Genomic DNA, 25,141 nt, shown 5'->3' on the forward strand with positions numbered 1-25,141 from the left:
GATGATGATTATGATGATGACATGATTTGATGAGACTATTTGTGTGTATATGCTATGATTACATTTGTATGTGTATGATATGCTAAAGATTATTCGATAAAGCCTATTCAAATACAAAACAAATATGCAGAAAAAAACAGAAACTAATAAAACTAGCAGTAGCGAGGGGAATAAAGTTAGTAGTAGCACTCCCTTACCAGTAGTGCTTCCTGCTAAAAAGCGCTGCAGATATTAGCAGCAGCGCTCTGCACTAAAGCGCGCTACTTCTAGCCATGTATAGCAGTAGCGTGGGACGACAGGCGCTACTGCTACACGCTAGCTTTAGCGCCTCATCAGTAGCGCGTCCTCCCACGCTACTGATAGGGATAATACCCGCGCTACTGCTAGGGTTTTCCCTAGTAGTGGAAGCATATTTTATCCGCTCGTACGTCAAGGGATACTTCTCCCATCTAGACAACTTTAATGCCAGCGTATCGTCACCCTTCTGAAGATTTGTTCTGAGCACAAAATGTGCTACATTAAATAGGGATGGTGTCCGTTTATCACAATCTTCTACATGAATTTTTAATTTGGTTTGTACGTCAGGGATGCTTTTCAAATGAAGGTTGTACGGCTCCAACTTCTGTTTGTCCCCTGCGATGGCTGCCCCACAAAAGTATATGTCCTCCTGAGACAAGAAATTGTGGAGCACACCTGGTATGGAGGGCGTGTGTATGATGTGGTACACCAAAACATCATCTTCAAGGCACAACTGAAGGACGGCGGCGTGTTGGATCTTCCCAGTGGCACACTCCGTGAACTCTGCGTCGAGACCAAGGGCCTTCATCTCCACCCTTTGGAGGGAGTTGGATACATTGTTGATCCACTTTCGAACAACCCTTGGGTGGTCGGTGACGGTGGAAACTATGCTCAACGAGCCTTCGACGAGGACATGTTGGAGGCAAAAAACCTGCATCTCGATCTCTTTCGCCATTTGGAACCGCTGGACCGGAGGGCTATGGTTTGGATAATTAGGATTAGATGGATAGTCTAACTGAAGAACATGATTATTTCAAGGGGCTTTAGAACTACTCCAGGAGTATGTGAAGAGGTTAAAACAATGTGAATGCAGTGTGGTTTGGATGCAAATTAAGATGAAGGAGAGGTGAAGAACCTGAGGAAAATCGGTTCCTGATGGAGAAGTAAATGGAAGAAGTGGCCTGCAGGCAGTTGATTAGATGGCTAGGTAGACTAAACAGAAAGGATATGCGGGTAGAACGAGGAGTGGTACCTATCCATGTATGTGCCTATCCTTCTAGCGCTACATATGCCACTGGCTAGTTGAGGTCACTCTTTCGAATCACCGTGGCGAGACATTTGATGATTCCTTTTTATTTCTGCACCCCTCCTAACAGGTGGGACCTATGCAAACGGATATAAAAAAGTGTCGTAGCTGGTTCGGATGGATATTGGCGCGTGCCTGGGAGACACAACATTCTCTAGTTAAGGAATATGCGGTTATCCTCAAAAAAGAAAACAAAACCTTCTTCGCGCTTCCACATGCACGAGATGTTCTGCTCGCAATATGGACGATACCTAGAGGATGAAGTGAACCCAGAGGCATGCTAGCATGGGAGACCTATTTTCACTATACAATACTACTCATGTTCCTACTACTCCTACAAGTAGTAGTACAACTGTGGTACACTTGATGGTCAAAATATTATTCATCTGGTCCTCATAGTGAAGTGACAAGACACTGCGCCCGAGGTGACACTAGTCCATGCGGCGTATTCAGGTTACCAAAGTGAGCCTCACCTTGTGCACTGTGCAGTCATTGTCACCGCCACTGTATAGCAAGCCTCGCCTAGTCTCCCTCTCCCCTAGCACAACTCCATCTCCATCTCCGTCTCGCTGGAGATCCTGAGGTCACTCTTCATCATCTTACTGTGCCCCCGTGTACCCTCGCCTCGCTCGCCTCCCTCAGTACCACTATTCCCTCGCTAGCCGCTCCAGCACCGAGAGCCTTCTCCCCCATAAATCAAGCCCCCCCAAAACCCCACCTTCCAAACTCCACCATGGCCAAACGCGAACCACGCAACATCCATATGAGCCGCGATTGGAGCATTCTCCCTAGTGACATCCTCGACCTATGTTGTTCGTGTATGGATATGTTGAGCATCCTGCGGCTGGCTGCATGCTTGAGGGACATGCACAGGGCCATCGTCGAAGCGAGGCCTAAGCTTTTCAAGACACCCTGCTTGCTGCTCTCTGGTCTTGCGAGATTTTCTCACCATGATATAGAGGCGTACCTGATGCCCCTCAACTTCAATCCGACCTCCATTAGCCGAAACTTCTTTGCAGGTATGTAGTGGGTCACCATACATCATTTCCCTCGACTTTGATCCAATCACCATCTCCCAAAACTTCTTGGCAGGTATGTAATGGTTTGTCATGAGCTCCCACTGGATGGCTGCCGTCAGACAAGATCAGAAAAAGTTGGTGCTCATGAACTTCCACACCTCCCATGAGATTGTCCTTCCTACGTTCGATTATATCTGGTTTTTGTCGTCATGGTCCAAGTCATCTATATTACGAAGTCAGTTGGACGCACCTTGTTTTGCAGAAGATTGTAATCTACCAAGTGCCCACAGGAGATGCGAATTACGCAGACTTCAAGCTAATTGCCTTGTTCGACCGCATACTCGCCTATCTTTCCGTTGGTGCCTTCTTTAGCTGGAGACAGCTCGCCTCGCAGTGGATTGTCAAAGCTGATACACACTTCTGTGATGCTATTGAACACAATGGCATCATCTACACATTCGACAAAGCAGATGGCACCACGTATTGCTAGTACGACGCGTGTAAGTTGTTTCCATCTGATGTTAATGATGACGCCATGACATTGTCTGAACTTTTTGTGATGATTGGCATATCCCTGTTTGAGCAGAATTTGAGTAGAACCATGACAATGTATTAGAGATGCCATAAATCAGCTATATTTGGAATGAGTTAATTCATGCGATTCTGACCATGTCATTACAACCAATTTGTACCCCTGAATAATCAAACGGTTAGGAAGATATGGATATTCTCCTTATTTTATAGTAATCTATATACTACTAGATATGAGTGTGTATCAATTGCCATGTTAGTTTCCTCATTTTCATGATGTAGAAACATGCATCACACTGTTGGTTTCATCTAACCATACATTAGGGAAGTAAATGTGCATAGGGAGAACTCTATATTGGGAAGTAGTGAAATCCTATAGTTCTTACCATGTGTACATACCTATATTCGCCCTTCAGTAATCAATGGCTAGAATAACATCCTCACAAATTTTTTGCCGACAGAACATGAGTATATAACAATGCATGGTCTTTTAGTTTCCTTGAAGAATTTATTTGTGAGAACAGAACATGATTACATAACATGCATGACATGGTAGTTTCCTGTGAAGAATCGATTGCGAGATAACATGAGTATAACCATGCATGGCACTTCTATATTTTTGAACCCAGTATACATTTACCTGTAGTTTCCTCCTAGTTCCAACAGGGACATATCAATGTTGTTTCTTGCATTATCCTACTCATACTCTAAACAATGTTGATCTTACATTAACAATGCATGTCCTTTTCGATATGACGGAAGTGTCCATATAGTTACTGCCCTTTGTAATCAGAGCACCTTTGCCATAAACAGGGAAGCACAACTGGTTCCTCGCTCGATCAAATTACGGCAAAAGACTGATGATCATTCAGACACATGAGCCGAAAACGTTATATTGCAAAAACACCACTGTGTACAAGCACCATGAAATACGTGAGTATCCGGATAGTGGCTATTACGTCTATGAGGAGGATACCAGCTTGTTGGGGCCTTCAAGATTTTTGAGTTGGAGGCAGGTAAATAGCCTTGGTTCACACTCTCTGTTTCTCGGACTCAATTATCCGATTAACTAGGAGATCCCCGTTGGCAAGGACCTTGATGGTAGAGAGGCTTTGTTTGTTATGGAAAACTATGTCTACACGGTGAGCCCTAGGACTTTGTGAGCAAAATCCCCTGATTGTCAATGATACAACCTGCAGCCAAAAGAAGGTGAGAATGACAAAGGCATCTGTATTAACTTTGATCCTTGGATGTCTCATCACTAGTACGCGTCGGTGCTATACAAACGGTTTTTAACCCCTTTCCGCGATGGCATTTGGAACCGTCGCCACGTGAGTGTGGGTGATAGGGGGGTCCTTCCCACACGACCCAGAAATCGTTGGGGATAGGCCCTCCTGGGACACCAAATGATCTCGTGTGCAATCGGGTGAGGCATCAAAACCCAATCATTTCCGTAGGTATGTACATCCCATATGGTGAATCCTAGAAAAAAATTCCGTAGGTATGTACATCCCACACGGTGAATCCCAAAAAAACATTCTGTTGGTATGTACATCCCACATGGTGAATCCCAGAAAAACATTTCTGTAGGTATGTCCATCCCACACGGTGAAACCCAGAAAAACATTTCCGTAGGTATGTGTATCACACAAGTCAATCCAAGGAATACGTTTTCGTTCTTATGTACATCCCACATAGTCAATCCATGGAAAACATTTCTGTTCATATGTATATCCCACACAATTTTATGTGTAGGCTCATGTGTGAAAGGTGTAACTATCACACACACTCTTCCTTGGTTAACTGTTTGCTTTTATCAACTACATCACACACGATTTGATGAAGAAAATTGTGTGGCATTGGGCTATCCATCACAAGTGCTTTCAGTGCTAGAACCGTTTGCAAAGTTCCATGACACATTTAGCAGGTTTATTAGTTTACGATTAATAATTCCATAATTATGCAAATTCACATTTCATATAGAATAGCTGTTTGCCATTTTCATATCAGGCACATAAATATATTATAACATCACAGTACGATAGCTATATGAAAACAGCACAGTACAACATATAGCTACTTCAACTTCATAAGAACAATATTAGAATAATATATTCATTTCCCTCATCAAGATCATCCAGGCTCGTCTTATCCACGTTTTCTTTCAGTTCAGTAAGAACCTATTTTGCATGGGCCAACTGGGAAAGTGCATCCTCCTTCACCAACACCATCTTAACAAAGTATGATTTAAAAAATCTGAGCTCATTCTCCACCTTCCACTTTTTATCCCGAATCTTCAATATTCTTTAGCGTTGACAACAGTTTCTCTAAGCCAAAGTTGTAACATCCTGAATTTTCAATTTGGAATGTTATACATAGGTCATTCATGCATAACATATTTTACTGCATTTTTGCTTTGTGATCCTCGAAATTCTAAGCAACTCAAGGACCCACGGAGAGAGTTGGGGATTTCACGTTTTTCATATTTGAATTTTATCAAATATCAAAACAAGGATCACTTTGGTTTTAATTATTTTTCTCTCCGAAAATATTTCATATTAAAATATATGAGAGGAGATAATATGACTTATCCAAAATAAAGGGAACTTAGGAGGAAAAATATTAAAATGAAATAAATAATTTTTTTTGGATTTTTATTGCCATTTTATTTGGATTAGGAAAAATATTCGATTTTCAAAATTGCATTAGAGGCCCAAATAAATGTTCACTTTGTCCGCAGTATTATTAGAGGACCGTGAAAATTTATTTCAGGATTTTTGGACTCCGTTTAGTATTTTTTTTATTTGTTTTTCCGCATCAGGATTTTTGTTTAAAAGTGCACCGACCTAACCGGGTCGTGCCCGATCCGGACACAGCCCGGCCAGGCTTTATAAGCCGTGGCCCGACCCCACCGCCACCGACCCCGTCGCCCCGCCATCGCCGACACCCACCGCCGAGGTAGCCGCCGCCGCTGTTCGGTTTATCTTGGGGAAAAAACCGATATATTTTTTTGTAAACCCTAGATTCGTTTTTTAGATTTCGGTTCGGTTTCTCGTCGGTTTATTATTTAGTAGACGTTCGTCCATACGTTCGTTTTAACGAACGCTGTTCGTCAGTTAGCCACAGACAGGGAACGTTCGTTTGTTAGCCTATTCGTCTCGTTTTATTTTCCAGGGTTTCTCCGCGTTTATTTTCGATCACGATTTCTGCCATAATATTCCTTTTAGTTTATCTTTTCACTCGTTTATCCAAATTAGGTGAAACAACCGCCTAGATCTTCGTCTCGAAGCCCTCTTTATGTTTAACCAACTTGAACAAGATTTTGGTACTGTAAAATTTGACTTTAGTTTAGATTAGTAAACAGATCTTGTTTCTTTCGAAGTTTGAGCTTCGTGATTTGATTCTTTTCATAGATCGAATCTCTTCAGTTGAGTTTTCAGATTTGATCTTCTTATTTGAGTTTTACCCGTGCATCTTTGCTTGATTGCCTTTTTATGCTATTGTTTGTTTGCGATAGGATCCCCTGAGTGCGAAGCGTGCTACTACGAGTCTCTAGGATTTGCAGATCTTCAGCAAGGCAAATAACAAATTGATCATACCCCTTTATTACCCAATTTTTATGCATTAGTTTCAACCCTCACACAATGCATGAGTAGGATCTCTTAACATGTGGGTCTGGGAAGTAGATGATGAGGTAGAACCTATTACCTGTTTTACTATCAAACCCTTGGGAGTTACTTCTACGTTATGCTTATATTGCTATGTTATGCTCGTAGAGGTGGTTTGGGTTTGAGTGGATCCATGACATATGTGAGTTTGTTAATTAATGGTTCAACTTAAGGTGGCAACTTTAATACACATCTTGGTGGATTGCTTGTGGGCACCTGGAGAATCCAGTGTTGTCCTAGGATATCCTGGAGTACCCGTGTGATCATCCTACGGTCCGCCACCCAGGCTCAAAGGGATCATGAGATTATTCATGCTAGAAACTTCGGTGTGCAGCCAGAAGCCATTAGGGGCTCTGGCATAATTGAGTATGTTGTGTGACCTCATTCAGTGGTAGGCTAGCAGATGTAGGGGAAAGTAGGTGTCACTGTCTACCCAGAGCAAAGAGTTAATGCTTCTGAAAGACCGTGTCTCGATCATCCATTTCTCAAACATCATGTAGTGCGAGAAATTCAATGGAGGAGATTGAGTCTTGTGGGGAAAAGTGCGCAAACCTCTGTAGAGTGTACAAACTAATCATGGTTAGCCGTGTCCCCGGTTATGGACATCTTGAGTATCTGGTACTTGAATTATTGATTGGATCTCATCACTCTAAAATTAATTTGTTGGGATGTTAATGATTACTTTAATTGGGATTGAGTTGGAGGAACCTTCTCAATGATGTTTCAACCACCATGATAGTTAAATAAAATCTATTTCTTGTTGTAGGAAAAAATTGGCTTTTCGCAAAACAATATAACCATAGAGCCTCCACTAGTCATATATGCATGTAGTGATAGCATTTATCTGTTCATTGCTCTACTGTGTTATATTGCCAGCATATTCCATGTGCTAACCCCTTTCAGGCTGCAACATATCATGTTGCAGACTTTTCAGACGAGGAGTAAGGTGCGCTAGGTCGTTGTCATGCATTCAGCTATGCCATTAGACTTGATGGACTCATTTTATCTTCCAAGCCTTCTGCTGTTATCTTAATTAGATGGCCTTAAGCCATTTTATTGTATTAAGTTCTCTCTTGAGACTATCGATGTAATAAGTTTGTGATTGCTACTTTTGTTATAAATCCATTCGAGTACTGTGTGTGTCAGCATTACCGATCCAGGAATGACATTGAACCACAGAGACTTGACCATCTGAGGTCGGGTCGCTACAGGATGGTATCAGAGCACATGCTGAATGTAGGACACGACCACTAAGATGAGCCATAGGTCACTCTTCTCTAATCCTTTCTGACTCCTCTCCATTTTCTACTCTTTAGGATGGCGGACTCAAGGAACAAGTTTGCTCAACCGGATGAAGACACACCCTTTGGACGACACTTGAAGGAAGTCACTAGGTTCCTGAACATCGGAATACCCAGCTTCACCGGGACCTACACCGCCACTTTACCAGAAGAGGAGCATTGGATGATTCGAGTTCAAGTTCCAAGAAGGACATTCACGCCAGTTACGGAGCCCATAGAGTTTTCCTTTGATGCAGCAACCTGGAGTATAGGAAAGAGCATGGCAGCCCACATCGCCACGGGACGCATCGGCGAAGTCTATAGCAAGGATCTTAAGGACACTATCTACCAGATATGTGGGCACCGAGATGAGCAATGGGAGATGATCAGCACCAGGAAGGACAGGTCCATTGCAGCTTTCATCCAGGAGCTAAACCATCACATTCGTCGCCAGGAGAACCAGATGTGCGTAGGCATGGTAGATCTGAAAAAGGCAATGACTAGGATCACAGAGCTAGAAGAGGAACTCAAGTCTACACACGATGGATATGAGGAGGAAATCGTGATACTTGTGGAGAAGATTGACGACCTGACGAGGAAGCTAGGAGTTTTCATGCACTAGAAAAAATACACTTCTGTGATGATACATGTTTGTCACAGTAGGTCGCGTTTTTTGTCATGCATGTACATCCATGACGATTTTATGACAGAATCAAGATAGTCATACATGTGCTGTCGTAGAAGTGTTCCATGACATTACCAAAATTATCATCACGGAAGTGTCCACTTCCATGACGATAAATCGTGCGTCACAGAAATGCTTTTGTCAAGGGTGACCGACACGTGGCATCCACCGTAACGGAACACTGTTAAGCTATTGGGTCGGGTTTTGGGTCCGATAACCCGTTAACAGCCCCGACCAATGGGGATTTTCCACGTGTAAAATCATCATTGGCTGGAGGAAACACGTGTCGGCTCACCGTTGGGACAGATGTCATCCGCTCATTGGACCGAAGGCGCCTATGATACGGCGACATGTGGCACAGCCCAACAGAGGCCCATTCCTGTGAAAAGGCCGGCCCGTTTGACTTGGTCAAAAGGTGGCGGGCCGGCCCACGGAAAGCCTGTTAACGGCCTGTTCGCATATAGCCCATTTACAGCCCGCTAACCCAGGGCCCGTTACGCCCTATCCGAATTAGGCCCAGTAGCATCATCTGGGCCGTCCAATATGATTCAGCCCGTTTTAACTTCCATCCCATGTTTGGCCCATGACATCTTTCGGCCCATATGGGGACCTTTGTAACTCTTGGCCCATTAATGACCTGTGGTGAAACTGGCCCTTAATGAACAGTGTATCACGTTATACCCATTAACGGCCCGTTACTCCATTGGCCGTTTCCAGCCCAAGTTATCTTTCGGCCTTCTTAGGGCCCATTGATTCTTGGGCTCATTTGCAGTATTCGGTTACATATGACCCGTTACTATCATTTTCTGCTTGTGGGCCAAATTCAGCCCGTCGTTACAGTCAGCCCGTTTGCGGACCGTTAATATGTTGGGCCGTTTTCATGTCAAAAAAACCCGTTGGGCTGTTTTAATAGAGTTATCAAATATGGCCTATTAACAGCCCGTTATGGTCCACGAATAGTATGACTCATGATTGGTGAAATGATGATACGCCCCGTAGATGGCCCATGGATCCTACGGCCCGTATGTGGCCCATGGAAGTATGGCCCGTAGAAGGCCCATGGATCGTTTAACCCGTAGAAGGCCCATGGACCCTACGGCCCGTAGAAGGCCCATGGACCCTAAGGCCCGTATAGAAGGCCGTTGGATCCTACGTCCGGACGAAGGCCCATGGATCATACGGCCTGCATGAGGCCCATGGTTACAACAGTCCGTGTGTTGCCATGATTATTTTGACCTAGTTACCAAAAATAGGCTATTGTGGCCACTAGAAATAACTAGAAAAAGAACTGCAGTGACTACAAGCAAACAACTAAACAAGACAATAAGTAAATAAATAAGCAAGCAATTAACGCTAGCCTATTACCACTATTACACATATCACATCCACTGGGCATCAAAGTTCGCCAGCAGTGCAAATATAGGGAACAAAGCAGCACATTACATACACTGGCCGTCAAAATTGGCCACCGGTGCAAATAAACGCGGCAGCAAAACAAGAGCATAACTGAAACAACTTCATAAGAGCTCAAGAAACGTTATCCTGGGTATCCACCATGCTGGCAATAAGCTTAGCAAGCTGATTTGCTTTGTCCTGTTTGGCGCTAAAATCCTCCAACGCTTGCTGTTGCACCAGAAAGTATGCATCTAAATGCTCTAGGGACTTCCGCAGTCCTTCCGCTTCTTGTCGCAGCACAACTGATCGATGTCTTTCATCTTGTAGTTGAGACTCAAGAAACCGAACTGATTCAGACAGTGAGTTTGAATAGCTTGTGCAAGCGGTAGTGGCCAGTAACTCGAACACTAAACCAAGACATGACATTGGGGTTGTCTCGATGTCTTCAAGATAGTCTTCCTTAGCTGTTTTATCAGCTTTGTTGGAGACCAACAAGGATGTGTCACTATCCTGAACCTTATCTGCATTACTTCCTTTACCATTGCTTAATAAGGCACTCTTCCCCAATATTCTGTCAGCATTCTAAAAGAAGAAACAAGCAGACACATAACAAGTTTAGCATGTACTAGTATATGAAACTCATTTCGATGAACCAGTTCATTAGTAAGGTGGGTAGGATTAAACTACCAAGTCTTCTATTGCCAAGTACTAGAACATAATAAAAGCATCAAACAAACATATATCTATGTCCTATGGTCACTGCATTATCTTGCCAAATCAAAATAGAGGCACGGTTCAAATCATATCAGTTCAAGACAAAGCAGCAGTGAAAGAATACAAAGCGTGGGAAACTACATGGCACAACAAGATTTCAGATGGGTACCACAGGTCTACACGTACAACAACACTATTGGCTCTGTTGTGATGCTAGTAATGTGCATGATATGAAAGTCAACTATATACACAGTTGAAATTGAAATCAACGGAGCTATTGATAAGAGCAAACCTGTTAAAGAAACATGCGTGAACATACCTGCTGTGCCATTGGAGTTTCGATTGGATCCTTCAATTTAAAAATAAGTTTGTATGAGTAAATATAGTGATACAAGAGAAAATAAATCATAGTTAAAAAAGGCGCGCCTAAGGGAGCGCTTAAGCACGCCTAGGCTGTAGGCGTTGGCAAAACGCATTGCGCATAACTATGCATAATCTGTGCATAACTGCGCATAAGCATGCGCTTTGGTCAGTAAAGCACAAGGCGGTGGAAAAATGCACAATTAACGCCTAGCGCTTTTTTGAACTATGATAGCAATGGAATCTTAAATTAGAACAGTTGTTCTTCAGGTTTAGGCACTTGTTCTACATGAATAGAGTACAGTAAGACGCAAGAATATAATACTTAAAAATAGAAAATGAGATCATAGACCTTACCACATTCTTGGTTCGGGACCAGTACAGAACAAGGCGTTCCCAGTCATCATCCAACAATGTGTCTCAGGAGAACGTAAGGGAATTTGATGAGTTTCTTTGCCGGTGAAGTATGTTTTCTTCAGGTAATTCCGATACTGCCACCAAGCATTCTTGAAGATAGCAGACGTATTAGCACAGGTTACCGAATCCTGATTTTCCAAATCGGTCCTTCTCTATAGAGAAAAATGGGAAAATTTGTTGTATTATAACCATCATGGAGGTAGGATGTATGGGACGAACCAAAGTAATTGCCATGAATAACATTACTTACACATAACTCCTGGACAAACACCTGCAACTTGCATTTTCCTTCATCGTCAGTATAATATTTCCAAGATGGGAAGATGCGCACATATGATTTAACAATATCAAATGTGATAGATGCTAAACTATGACTAGTTGGTTGTGCTTCCTCCATAGTAATAGGCGTACTAACTGGTGGAGTTGGGGTTCGCCGTGATAGTACTAGCCCTTTGGGCACTGGAGCTGCCTTACTAACTGCTCTTGTTTGGGAGCTCTATGCTGGAGATGGTGTTGTGTCAACAGGAACTGGGTTACTATCGGCTGGGGTTGGGGTTAGATTGGGTGAAGCTGGTTCTCTATCCATCACAGTAGGGGTACAATCTGCAAGAATTTGGGTTATGTGTGGTAGGGTTGGTTCTTGTGCATGTACAACCGGGGTGCTATCTTGTAACACCCTGGATGTAACTTTCCCAATTTGTACTCCAACTCTTGCCGTTTCCGGCGTTAAGTTATTTTGTTTTCTCGGGTTCGGGTCTTTGTCTCCATGTGTTGTGGTTTTTGCCATGCATCTCATATCATGTCATCATGTGCATTGCATTTGCATACGTGTTCATCTCATGCATTCGAGCATTTTCCCTGTTGTCCGTTTTGCATTCTGGTGATTCATTCTCCTCCGGTGGTCATTTCTAGCTTTCTCTCGTGTGTGGGGATTAAACATTTCCGGATAGGACTGAGACTTGCCAAGCGGCCTTGGTTTACTACCGGTAGACCGCCTATCAAGTTTCGTATCATTTGGACTTCGTTTGATACTCCAACGGTTAACCGAGGAACCGAAAAGGCCTCGTGTGTGTTGCAGCCCAACGCCCCTCCAATTTGGCCCAAAACCCACCTAAGCCTTCTCCATCATATAGATCGTTCGATCACGATCGCGTGGCCACAAACCGCACCTCATTTTGACTCTCCTAGCTCCCTCTATGCCTATATAAAGGCTTCTCCCCGAAAATCCCGGATCCCCTCCTCTTCTAACCCTAAAAAAAATCCACCGCGCGCAGCCGGACAAAATTTCCGCCGACGGACGTGTCCGCTCGCCGCCACCGACCAACCGCGCGGGGCCACGTGGCACCCCGGCGCCCGCCGCCACTGCGGCCCGTGGGAGCCTGCGGCCGGCCCGCCTCCACCGCCTCCTAGGCCACGCCTCCAACGCGCCCCCCGTCGCGAGCTCCGCCGAGCGCCGCCGAGCCGCCCGCCGTCGCTCCTCCGCCGCTCCGCCGCCTCCCCGCTGGCGTGCCCCGCCGTCGCACCGGGTCGCCGCGGCCACCGCCGCGCTCCGCCGCCCCGGTCGCGCTTCGCCGCCCCGCCGCCACCGCCATCACCACCGCCGCCCCGCCGCCACCGCCATCACCACCGCCGCCCGGCCGTCTCCCCTGTATTTTTGCCATGCTTGTATTTTTGCCATGCTTGTTTGAACCTGTTAGTGGATGATTTGGCCGTAGCTCAGTGCTAGACGTTTGTTAAGAATCTTGAATGCATCCCTGCCATGTATTTTGTTGTCATGTTTGGGTGCTGTAGCATGTTTATCTCATTGCATTTAGATGGCTACTTGCTGTAAATCGCAGACCGGTGCCATATTTGAATCGCTTGCCATTTCCAAACCGCAACTCCGATTCCGGCATTCTTTATATCGTTTTCAAGCGATTTCATCTCATCTTTCCATTGGAACACTTGGATTCCCAAGTTGAGGCCAGGTTCTTGCATTTCCTGTCATATCTTGCATATGCATCCCGCATCGCATCCCGCATAGCATATCATCTTTGCATCGTCTTGTTTGGTCCTTGCACGTGGTTGATTGTGTCCTTGTTGCTTGTTTGTTTTGTTTGGGTAGAGCTGGGAGACGAGTTTGCTAACGAGGAGCCCGTTGAGTTTGCTTTCGAGGATCCAGCCAACTCTAACAACTGTGCAGGCAAGATGATCATACCCTCGAAATCACTACTATCTTTGCTATGCTAGTTTGCTCGCTCTTTTGCTATGCCAATGCTACGATGCCTACCACTTGCTTTCAAGCCTCCCAAATTGCCATGTAAAACCTCTAACCCACCATGTCCTAGCAAACCGTTGATTGGCTATGTTACCGCTTTGCTCAGCCCCTCTTATAGCGTTGCTAGTTGCAGGTGAAGATTAAAGGCCGTTCCTTGTTGGAACATTTATTTACTTGTTGGGATATCATTATATTGCTATGTTATCTTAATGCATCTATATACTTGGTAAAGGGTGGAAGGCTCGGCCTCTTGCCTAGTGTTTTGTTCCACTCATGCCGCCCTAGTTTTCTGTCATATCGGTGTTATGTTCCCGGATTTTGCGTTCCTTACGCGGTTGGGTTATAATGGGAACCCCTTGATAGTTCGCCTTGATTAAAGCTTTTCCAGCAATGCCCAACCTTGGTTTTACCATTTGCCACCTAGCCTATTTTTCCCTTGGGTTTCTGGAGCCCGAGGGTCATCTTACTTAACCCCCCCGGGCCAGTGCTCCTCTGAGTGTTGGTCCGAACTGAGCTGCCTGCGGGGCCACCTCGGGGAAACTTGAGGGTTGGTTTTACTCGTAGCTAGTCTCATCTGAGTGTGCCCTGAGAAAGAGATATGTGCAGCTCCTATCAGGATTTGTCGGCACATTCGGGCGGTGTTGCTGGTCTTGTTTTAACCTGTCGAAGTGTCTTGAATAACCGAGATACCGAGTCTGATCGGAATGTCTTGGGAGGAGGTCTATTCCTTCGTTGACCGTGAGAGTTTGTCATGGGCTAAGTTGGGACTCCCCTGGAGGGATTTGAACTTTCAAAAGCCATGCCCGCGGTTATGGGCAGATGGGAATTTGTTAATGTCCGGTTGTAGATAACTTGAACCTTAACTTAATTAAAATGAATCAACTGAGTGTGTTACCGTGATGGCCTCTTCTCGGCGGTGTCCGGGAAGTGGACACGGTGTTGGAGTAATGTTTGCGCAGGTTGCTCTCTAGTTTCTCACTCGCGCTTTGCCTCCTCTTCTTGCTCTCTTTTGCGAATAAGTTAGCCACCATACTTGCTAGTCACTTGCTGCAGCTCCACATATTTTACCTTACCATACCTATAAGCTTAAATAGTCTTGATCGCGAGGGTGCGAGATTGCTGAGTCCCTGTGGCTCACAGATTACTATTACACCAGATGCAGGGCCTGATGATTCCGCTCCAGGAGACGCGTTTGAGCTCAAGTGGGAGTTCGACGAGGACTCTCAACGTTACTATGTTTCCTTTCCTGATGATCAGTAGTGGTGCCCAGTTGGGGGTGATCGGGACCGTGTTGCTTGTTGGGTTCTCTTTTATTTTGGCGCCGTAGTCGGGCCATGAGTGTTTGGATGATGTAATGTTATTTATGTACTTGATTGACGTGGCGAGTGTTAGCCAACTATGTTATCTCCCCTTTTATTATCTATATTACATGGGATGTTGTGAAGATTGCCTAACTTGCGACATATGCCTTCAATGCGATTATGTCTCTAAGTCGTGCCCCGACACGTGGGAGATATGGTCGCATCGAGGGTGTTACATATCTCCACAAGAGGTAGCACTGTTTTATTTGAAGACCGTGTTTTTAGTCTGCTAGATACTGGCATCACCCGCTCCAATTCAAATGGTTGATAAACAGGAAACATAGTTGAATGTACATACATTGTATGAGAGACAGATGCAATAGATAGTGTGGAAAAAAGAGGGCATGAAATAGTTGGCATGTATATTGTTTAACTAAAACGGATAGCATGACATAATTTCACATATATGATGTCTATCTAAACTGGATAGCATAGCATAACATAATTCAAAGACATGATGAATAACTAAACAGAATCGCATGACATAATTCACCTACATGTTATCTAAGTAATCAAGATCGCATCATTTAATTCACATATTGATTTATATGCTAAACAGAGGGCATTCAATATGATGTCTGAACTAAGAACATGGTGTTGAATATTGTGTATATGATGTCTAAACTATGCAATGCAAGACACCATATGCATGATATGAGCAGTATAACTGTGCCAAGTTAGAGCATACACATCAGTCGGGGAATAGGACTGGTCATCTGTGTCTGAATCCATCTCTGAGGAGCTAACGGGACCCAACAAGAGATCTGCTTCGATAGGTAGCACTGTCTACTCTGAAGGCCTTGTTTTCACTCCAGATTTTTCCATCTCCCACCCAAATGGCTGATTCACAGGAAGAGTAGTTTAATGTACAAACATTGCTGACAAATGGAAATGTAATGAAGAAAAGGATGGGCAAGATATCATTCAAATATATGATGCCTGGTTAAACAGGATGGCATTGCACATTTCACATATATTATGGCTGGCTAAAAGACAAGAGACTGCATAATTCCCATATATGATATAGAAACTAAACAGGTGGCATTACAGAACATGTCTAAACTAAGTAGATGACATATATGATGTCAAAAGTAGGCACTGCAAGGCAACATATGCATGATATGACTAACATCATCATGCCAAGGTAGAGCAAACACCTTGGGGGGGTAAATAGGAGTGGTCAGCGGCGTCTGAATCCGCCTCAGAACAGATATCTTCCTCTGGATTACAATCTGGAGAGGGGTGGGGAGGGTTTGCCATTGAACCCACCATGGAGCGATGTCTGCATGACATTGTATTGCCGCACAAAACTCTTCTATTTTTCTCTACATGTTCAGCATGACTGTGTACAATATCTGACATGCGTACGAAAAAAATATGGTGAGATTATGTAAGGAGAGCATGCAGAAATTTAGAGTGATGGTAACAACCAGTGGATCGACGTTTTTCCGTTGAACCAAAATAGCCCTAATGGATCGACGTGAATGTATAGTAATAAGTGATGCAACAAGTGTACAACCTCTTTGCCGTAGCCGTGTCGACCTTAGCATCATTGGGTTGGTCGCTGAAGTAGTTGAGGAAGAGGTGGCTGTTGGAGGTGTGGAGGAAGATCTGAAGAATCTGTAGACAGCATCTAGAGCAGTGCTCTATTGTGTTGGATCGTTCTATCGTTGAAGCAGCTCCGGTGAGCCGTAAGACGTCAAGGCTGAAGCAGCACAAGACAGACATCGTCAATCTCAAGTGGGATTCTAATAGCATCTCCAATAGATGATGTAAAATGGATGTAAAATTAACATCACCAAAAACCACCTGACTACAACAGATGAGGTAAAAACTGTTGACTCTGAACTTAACTGTCGAAACTGAAATTTACTATGGAATATGAATGCTGCTGTCGAAACTGAATGCAATGGTAGAAGAGAGGCACTTGACATGTAGTTTAGGGAGGGCCTGCAGTTCATCTCCAACGTGCACCCCCCTGAGCCGCCAGCCACCACCGGCCGAACTGCCGGCCCCAGCGCTGCCTCGCCGCCCCGACACAACTCGCCACCTCCGCCCTGGCCAGCCCTCTAGGCCCCCCGCCCCCACCCTGAACCCTAAGATAGATAGTGGGGTACCACTCCGGCGAGCCCCCGTCCCCGCCGTGGGTGGTTCTTCCGTAACTCCGGCGATCCCCCCAACCCCTGAAAATCGACTGACCCAAAAGTCGATTCAGTTGACTGAAGTGTGGCTTAATCGGAGCAGAGCAGCAGCACGAGCGAGGGGGAGAACAGTAGCAGCAGCTGGGCGAGCGAGTGATCGAGCGAGAGCCGGAGCAGCAGAAGCAGTGCGAGCGAGCGAGCAAGAGCCGGAGCAGCAGCAGCAGATCCAGCTGGTATGGACGCCGTCACCGAAGGGGCCTCGCACTGGGGGAGAGCCGCCGTGGAGATGTCGCCTGCGGCGCCGGCTTCAAGGTAGCCGCTCCATGGGGGTGCGGGATGGAGCACCGTCGGCGTCGGGAGGTCGAGTTAAGGAGATGGTGTGATGCGATGAGTGTACAACCTCTTTGGTGGCGCCGAGTAGGCCTCGGCTTCATCCGAGGAGTCGGTGAGGAGGTTGCGGTTCCGGTGGAGCAGGTTAAGGCGGCGTTGTGGGGATGGAGCAGCTGTGATAGACGAGGCGATCATTGGAGCAGCTCCTTGGAGGTGGAGGACGGGGCGGCTGAACCGGCGAGACGATGAGATGGATGACGGATCCTCATCCAGGGAGGTGGACGAGGTACGTCGAGCTGTTGCGGTGGACGACGTCGTCAGGGAAGAGGCTCCAGTTGGGCAGCGGTGACGTGGCGGACGGAGGAGGGTGGGGTTTCGCGGCTGGAGCGGAGAGGTTATAGCGGCCTGGGATTTCGAATGGAGAAAAGGGGGCGATGGGAGGGGGTGAAGCATGACTTAGGGACGCGCTTGTCCAAAATGTAGGGTGTGTTACAAAAGTACCCCCCACCGATTTGAACTAGCGGCCCTTTTGGCTCAAGGTTAGAAGGGGGATTTTGCGTGTCGGGATTTGGCAGCTGGAGGGAGTTTTCGCGCGCGTTGTAATTTCGGGATAGCAAGGCGCGGGTTGTGAAGGTGCCAGTTTTAGGAGCACGATATCTGAATTTTCGTGATATAACAAGACGCGGATTGAATTTTAGGGACAAGCCTAACATGTAGTAATATTGTACTTGTACGTACCAAATCAATTCGCACTTCCCTCAACCAAAAAGAAAACGAAAAAAATAAAACTATTCACACCACACAAAGAGAGAGTCTTGCCCCGTTTTACTATACAAATGCTATTCAAAGCTACCCCCTCCTTCCATCTATATAGTGCCTAATGCGTTTTTCGATGCTAACTTTGACCAAGTATTAGAGCAATGATATATGACATGCAACTTACACAAAGCACACCGTTAAATTCATCTGTGAAAGGTTCTTTCAATGATATAATTTTCACATTATGCATGTCATGTACTATTAATCTTGTCAATAGTCAAAGGCGGTCTTAAAAATCTCATTACGCCCTATATAGATGGAAGAAGGGAGTATGAATCCATGTTATGTCCGACTAAATTTTTTCGCTTGCTGTATAATGCATGTAACCTACTCACACCAACATTTTACTGCATTCCAAATGTCTATACTACCGCTTAGTTTCTCTATTTCAATAAGAATCTACAAACATGATTGTTGCCAACTTCAACCATCATAGTTTCCTTGCTATCCGCCAGATATAAATCGGACAGCCTATAATGCAGGACGGCAGGCACACCATCATCAACAACTCCGTTTTTATAAGAGTAGAGATAAAATATATTAAATGTAGTATAACATGCTCATAACCACACCATGTGTATCATCGTTATATATATTCACATATGCGTCGGTTTGAAACACTATGATAAATTCTTCAAATATCCGAATTAGCTTTTTATAATGAAGTATATATGATCTCTATTCGTCTTTTACACCCACACAACCCTCTTATCTTTGTAGCTAGCACTAACTTTCTCTTGTGCAGGCACATGCCCGCATCCTTCTCACCCTCCCTCAGCATTCTATAGCTCCATCGCGCAAATTCGTCTTTTCACTTTAGGTCGTTCACCCACAGTGTGTGTAGGCCCCCAGCTCCTTCTTTACGGCACACCTCGATCGATATGCCTCTCTAGCCAGGTGTGCCTAGCACAAACACAAGCTTCCCCTCTTCTCTTGTCACCGTCCATGCCTCACTCCCACCACTCTTTTCATCGTTCTCGTACTCGCACACTCCTCCCCCCTCGATATAGTATGCATCGCATACCACCTCCTACATGCATCCCTCTCTCTCTATCCTTCTCCTCGTGCCTCATTTGCTTCTAACACACACATGCATGTATACCGATCGATCTCCCAACATATACCTAGATTGACTTTAACTACCCCCCATCGATCGACGTACCTCACAAGTTAAGTCTCTCCTTTCTCTAACAAAGAGCGATTGATCTTCCTATGTAGTTACGTTTTCTTACCACAGCCACATCGCCCCCCCTCATCATTCGTGCATGCCTCCAGACCCGTCTCTCACACGCACGTGCACAGACAGCAAGCCTATCCCACCATTTGTTAGAAGCAACTCCACTACCAACCCCTCCAACACTCTAGCTCTATCTCTCTGCCAACCTTATTCCTCTCCCGCACATATGCATGGATGCCGATCGATCTCCCTTAATACATGAGGTAGGCCTCTCTCCTCCTCCACACATATACCAGCCATTGTACCTCTATAGTTAATTGGGCCTCCCTCTTCCCCCACCACACACCGATAGTCGAGCGCTGCAGGTAGGTATCCATGCCACAGAGACAAACTGCACATGTCCCATCTCACGTTCAAGTAGGCCAGCCACTGTATATCTTTGACGTGGGCACACACAAATTCGATGGCACTCTTTATCGATTGCGCGCACACACGCACACATCATCCCTCTCTTTGATTCTATGGATACCTCAAGAAGATGATACCTCCACTCTCTTCTCGTGGTTCGCCCCCTCTATATGTATGTTATATCCAGGACTCTATTTCATACACATTGCATATGTTACATTTTTTGATTGACCCCCCCGCCAAAAAAAACGCTCAAGAACCCACACACTATATCTCTCTAGGTTTGTATCTCTCTCACACAACCCCACGTAGGTGGTGTACGTATACAAGAAGAGAATAGGTGCACCGTGCACGTACTCACGCTTCGTGCCCAGCCACACCCGCGCGGGTACACGGTGGAGCTCATTTCTTTACGAAATGGCAGCCCACGTGCTAATTTAAACGCATGTAGCGGTAGTTTACCTAGGGAGGTCGTGTACCATGCGTGCACGAAACAAAGTTCGACTTGACGCATTGCCGCGTTATTTTTAAATAAAGTTATAGCGCTCAATGGCACGTACACACAATATAAAACGATTTTTATGGAGAAAAAGGTAGTCCGCTCACTATATACAATGGAGCCTGCCTGCCTGGTTTGTCGCTCTTTAGAGTATCTCACACAAGGCTGCGGTGGCCTCTCTCTCTCACCGTTGGTCACTGATCCGGCCGCATCCCGTCCACCGGGGGAAAGGGAGTGCGGTGGCCTCTCTCTCTCTCACTGTTGGTCACTGATTCGGCTGCATCCCGTCCGCTGGGGGAAAGGGAGGAAGTGCATCTTTTCTCCGTTCGACGGTGTCGAGGAAGCACGTCCCGATCTGCGGTACACGCCGTTCTCTCTGACCAAGCTCCGCGCGGCAGGGCCTACGCCACCTACTCGCAGATTCCGCCCGCCGCCGCTCACCTAGTTACATCCCGACGACCTCCAGGTATCCCCTCCGGCCATATTCCACTGCCCGTCTTCCCATGTCGCTGCATGTGGATCTTCCATAGTTCTTTACCCAAAACGTAGCTCGTTCAGCGTACTTTCCATATTGCATTCTCGTCCTCACACCATTTTAGACTAACACAACCGTGTTGTTATCTTCCCTTAGGACAAGGAATATGATTCTTTTTTGTCATCGCATGTGTCATCAACTGTTATTGGCCAGTAATTGTTTCCTTTCTACCTCTTTTTTGCAAACAGGGCTATCCATTTCACCTTGTTGCTATTGCGACCTTTTGGTGAACTACACAAATCACTTTTTTCTTAAGAGTGTTTTGTGCAGTTGTACTAAAATGTCACACGGGCAACGTCTCTACATTTCAGTGCGACTGCACAAAGGGAGATTGGTTTTGCTCTATCCTCCTCATCCAACTCCGAGCCTAATCTTCCGCAACTAGTTAGTATTAAGGGAGACTGCAAAGGTGACCAGCTTCTATTTGTGTGTTTATTGTTTCATCAGCAATCCTCTATTATCATAATCACACTTAATATCTTTGGAACAGGGATGCTAAGCTCTATTTTAGTGGAACTACACAAAATGATTGGAATGTTGCATGCTCCAGACAGCTACTTTTTTTGCCAACATGCCTTGTTGATTTAGACAGAGCTGGGGGGACGTTGCTGCCAATGAAAGCATGGATCAATTTTAATTTAACACCTTCTCACAACTTTGTCTTCAGTTGTGATGTAATTATTAGCTCTGATATGCTAATAATTGACATGCATTAGCAAGGAAGTTAGTTTTTTATTGTTTCCGAAAGAGCATCGATGGCAAGACACACGAAACAAAAGCTGAAAGCTCACACCATTGTACAATTTCATGTCGCTGGAAAATTATTTGTATAGTACGTCAATTATGTATACAAATGATGGAAGCTTGATAGCATTGCCAGAAGCCTCTTCATCATCCGGGTCCATGTGCCATGCACAAAATTATACTCCTTCGTTCCTAAATATTTGTCTTTTTACAAATTTCAAATGGGCATATTTTAGAGTGTAGATTCACTCATTTTGCTTCGTATGTGTACTCCCTCCGTTCCTAAATATTCTATTCGTCTTTCTAGAGATTTCAACAAGTGACTACATATGGAGCAAAATGAGTGAATCTACACTCTAAAATATGTCTATATACATTCGTATGTGCCAGTCCATTTGAAATCTCTAAAAAGACAAATATTTGAGTAGTCACTCATTGAAATCTCTAGAAAGACAAATACTCCGGAGTTTATTTAAGAACCGGGGGTAGTGCACAACCGCATGGGAGACTCAGCCCAGTCGTTGGGCCTCATTAATAGTGAGTATTGAGCAGTCAAATCATAAGCCCCACCTTTCCCACTGTAAGTTGCTCTGAAGAAGCAACCATAAATACGCTCTTCTTTGAATCCGCTCATACTACTCCATCCGTCACTGTTTATACAGCGCGCTTCAGAAAAAAGAAAAAAAATCTATGGGACCAAGGCGACTAGCGATCGGCCTGAAAAATAGCATTGATAGTTATAGCACGACGTCTATTACTAGAGGGAATAATGCATACACACATGCATGCAGTGCTTCCACCCCAGGTACACACATGCATGCACTTACTCCACTTCGTAGTAGTATAGTACATGGAGAGAAAATTGTGGACTTGATTGCGGTTACCACGCCCTAATTAATTGAGAATTAAACCAAACGTGTCTAAAGTCTCTCTGGTGGTGGAAATGCATTGAGAGAAATGCATCATAATGAAGCGCGCCCTGTAAACTGTGACAGAGGGAGGAGTAGTATGAAGGTGCAAAACCAAGTACGTGTATGGCCAGTCGGTCAACGCACCTCGTCTTGGCATATCACTGACATGTGGGATAGGAGTGTGAGCAAACCGATCTCAATTGACGGCAAAGAGCCAACCCGCCGTTCCTTGAGAGAGACGAGGAGCGAGAACACACAGACGGGCTCGCACAGAGGCCAAGATATATTCGAGCATGGTTGGTTGATCGATATCATTCATTACATGTTGGGCTGCCGTTTTCCGCCCTTCTCCGGAATAAACGTGTACTTTATCAGAGATAAAAAATAAGAGTACATTCGCTCCACCATGCGGTTCTAGTAGTAGTACTACTCATACTACTACGCTTGGCTCTTCGCCTCTTCGTGAAGTCGAACAATGATGGTACTCTGCATGTTGGGTACTACAGTGTATGCCTCTGACAATCTGACACCGAATGGACTGATGCATGTCCACCGAGGGTAGGTTGCATTAGTCAAAAGGCATAAGCGAGCTTGACCTTGTCCTACAAGCTTCTTCTTGTTCTGTGAGTTGACGGGACACACCAAATAGTGCTAGTCCATACTCCCTCCTTTCCGGTTAATATGGCTTAATATGTTTTGCGGGTAAATGAGAGAGCTTTATTCATATATAAGCATTCTTAGGACGATCAGCCAAGACACTGGTCACTAGGAAGCGAGGTACCCGCCCCCCAAAAAAAGAAGTAGGAAGCGAGGTGTTTCATCAAGCTAGCTCTCGGCCACATTCAAAGTGTAGCAAGCACGGTTCGCACGAAGATGCGCCGCAAGGTTTGCTGACTTGCTTACATGCTGAATAACAAAAAAAAAGAGGAAATATTACCGAGCGCTACTATTTGTAACAGGATATGAGCCAGAATTAAGCGAGAATTGTGGCGAGTGTTCCATGCAATCAACTTCCATTATCACATGCGAGAACCCTCGAAGAGAACCAAATGTGTTGAAGATTGCTTTATCACATTTTAAAATTATAATAAGAGTGCAGACTCTCCTCCATCCGGTTCCTAGTACTAGTATAGTACGTACCTTTATAGACTATAGTACTAGTACTAGTAAACTTTGCGCTTGGCTGTTCGCCTATTCGGGAAGTCGAACAATAATAGCACTAGTAGTATAGTGTATGCTTCTGGCAAACTAACACCGAATTAACTATTGCACGTCCACCGCCTGAGCGAGGGAGAGCTTGCATTAGTCAAAAGTTTCTCCTTGTCCTACGAGCCACCGCATGCAAGCTTCTCCCATCCTGTAACCTTCTCCTTGTTCGGCAAGTTAACGCGACACAACAAAGTAATGCTAGTCCATAATGCCTCCTCTCCGGTTAATATGGCTTAATTTCAAACAACATAAATACACTGTCTGTCACTGTATATTTGTAAAAATACGGTCAGTGGACTTCATAATACGCTCATTGCGCTCAATATATATATTTTCCGGTGTTTATACGGTCACTAGCTCACCCTGACTGAGTATGTGTGTACATGCACGTGTAGGTTGAGCACTTGAGCGTGACCGTGTGTGTTCCGTCGTGTGCTCGGACATGCATGCATTAGGGCGTCGCGCGTGTTTTTTGTAGCCATGTGTATGTGTGACTGTTGCATACACGTAGGGGAGTACGTGTAGGGGCCACTATGGAGCAGTCAAATCACACAGTAAGTTAGTCGAAAGAAGAAACCATCATTTCACTCTTGAATGACACGTACGCAATATAAAATGGTTGATATGGAGAGAAAAAGAAAACCACTATATATACACTAGCGGGAGCCTAAGCTACAAGCCTTCTTGCTTTGGTTGGTCTCTTCACAAGCATAGAACGACGGGCCTGATCCCGCAGCTGGGGGAAGGGAACAATGTTCTGCGTAGACGCGGTCGACATCGGCGAGGGAGAAAACCCACAGTCGGTGCGTCCCAATCGGGGGTCACCGCGGTATGTGCCGATGCTGCGTCCCAACCGCCCTTCTAGCTACAGCCCGACGTCCCAGGTAGTCCATCTTCCTTTTGGACCCGCTTGCTCCACTGCCGTAGCTCCATCTCCATGTCGATCTTTCTCTACTTCTACCGGCTTCTACTTGTGCTGAGTTTATGTCTCATGAACTACTGCCAGTACTACTATTCTAATCACACTTCTTCAATATCTTTGCCATCAGGAATGCTCAGGTCGATTTTAGTGGAACTGCACAAAAGCATCGTATGATCCGAGGATGCTAGCCGTCTTTCCTTCGACAGGTTCTACCTGGCTAGGAAATTAAATCATGTTTAGGGTTTAGAGTTTAAGTCGTAGTGACCCCATTAGTAGTTTTTCTTTCGTACACGCTCTCACAACTTTTTTCTTTAGTTCTGAAGTAAATATTGGCTATGATCTGTGAATCATTCATATGCATCAGCATGCATGTTAGTTTTCCTTTGTATTTGATGGAATGTTGTAACGGGGCAACCTTGGAATAGGAATGAAAAT

Source organism: Triticum urartu, chromosome 2A (genome assembly GCF_056163025.1).
Source record: "Triticum urartu cultivar PI428250 chromosome 2A, HENAU_Tu73, whole genome shotgun sequence".
NCBI lineage: Eukaryota > Viridiplantae > Streptophyta > Magnoliopsida > Poales > Poaceae > Triticum > Triticum urartu.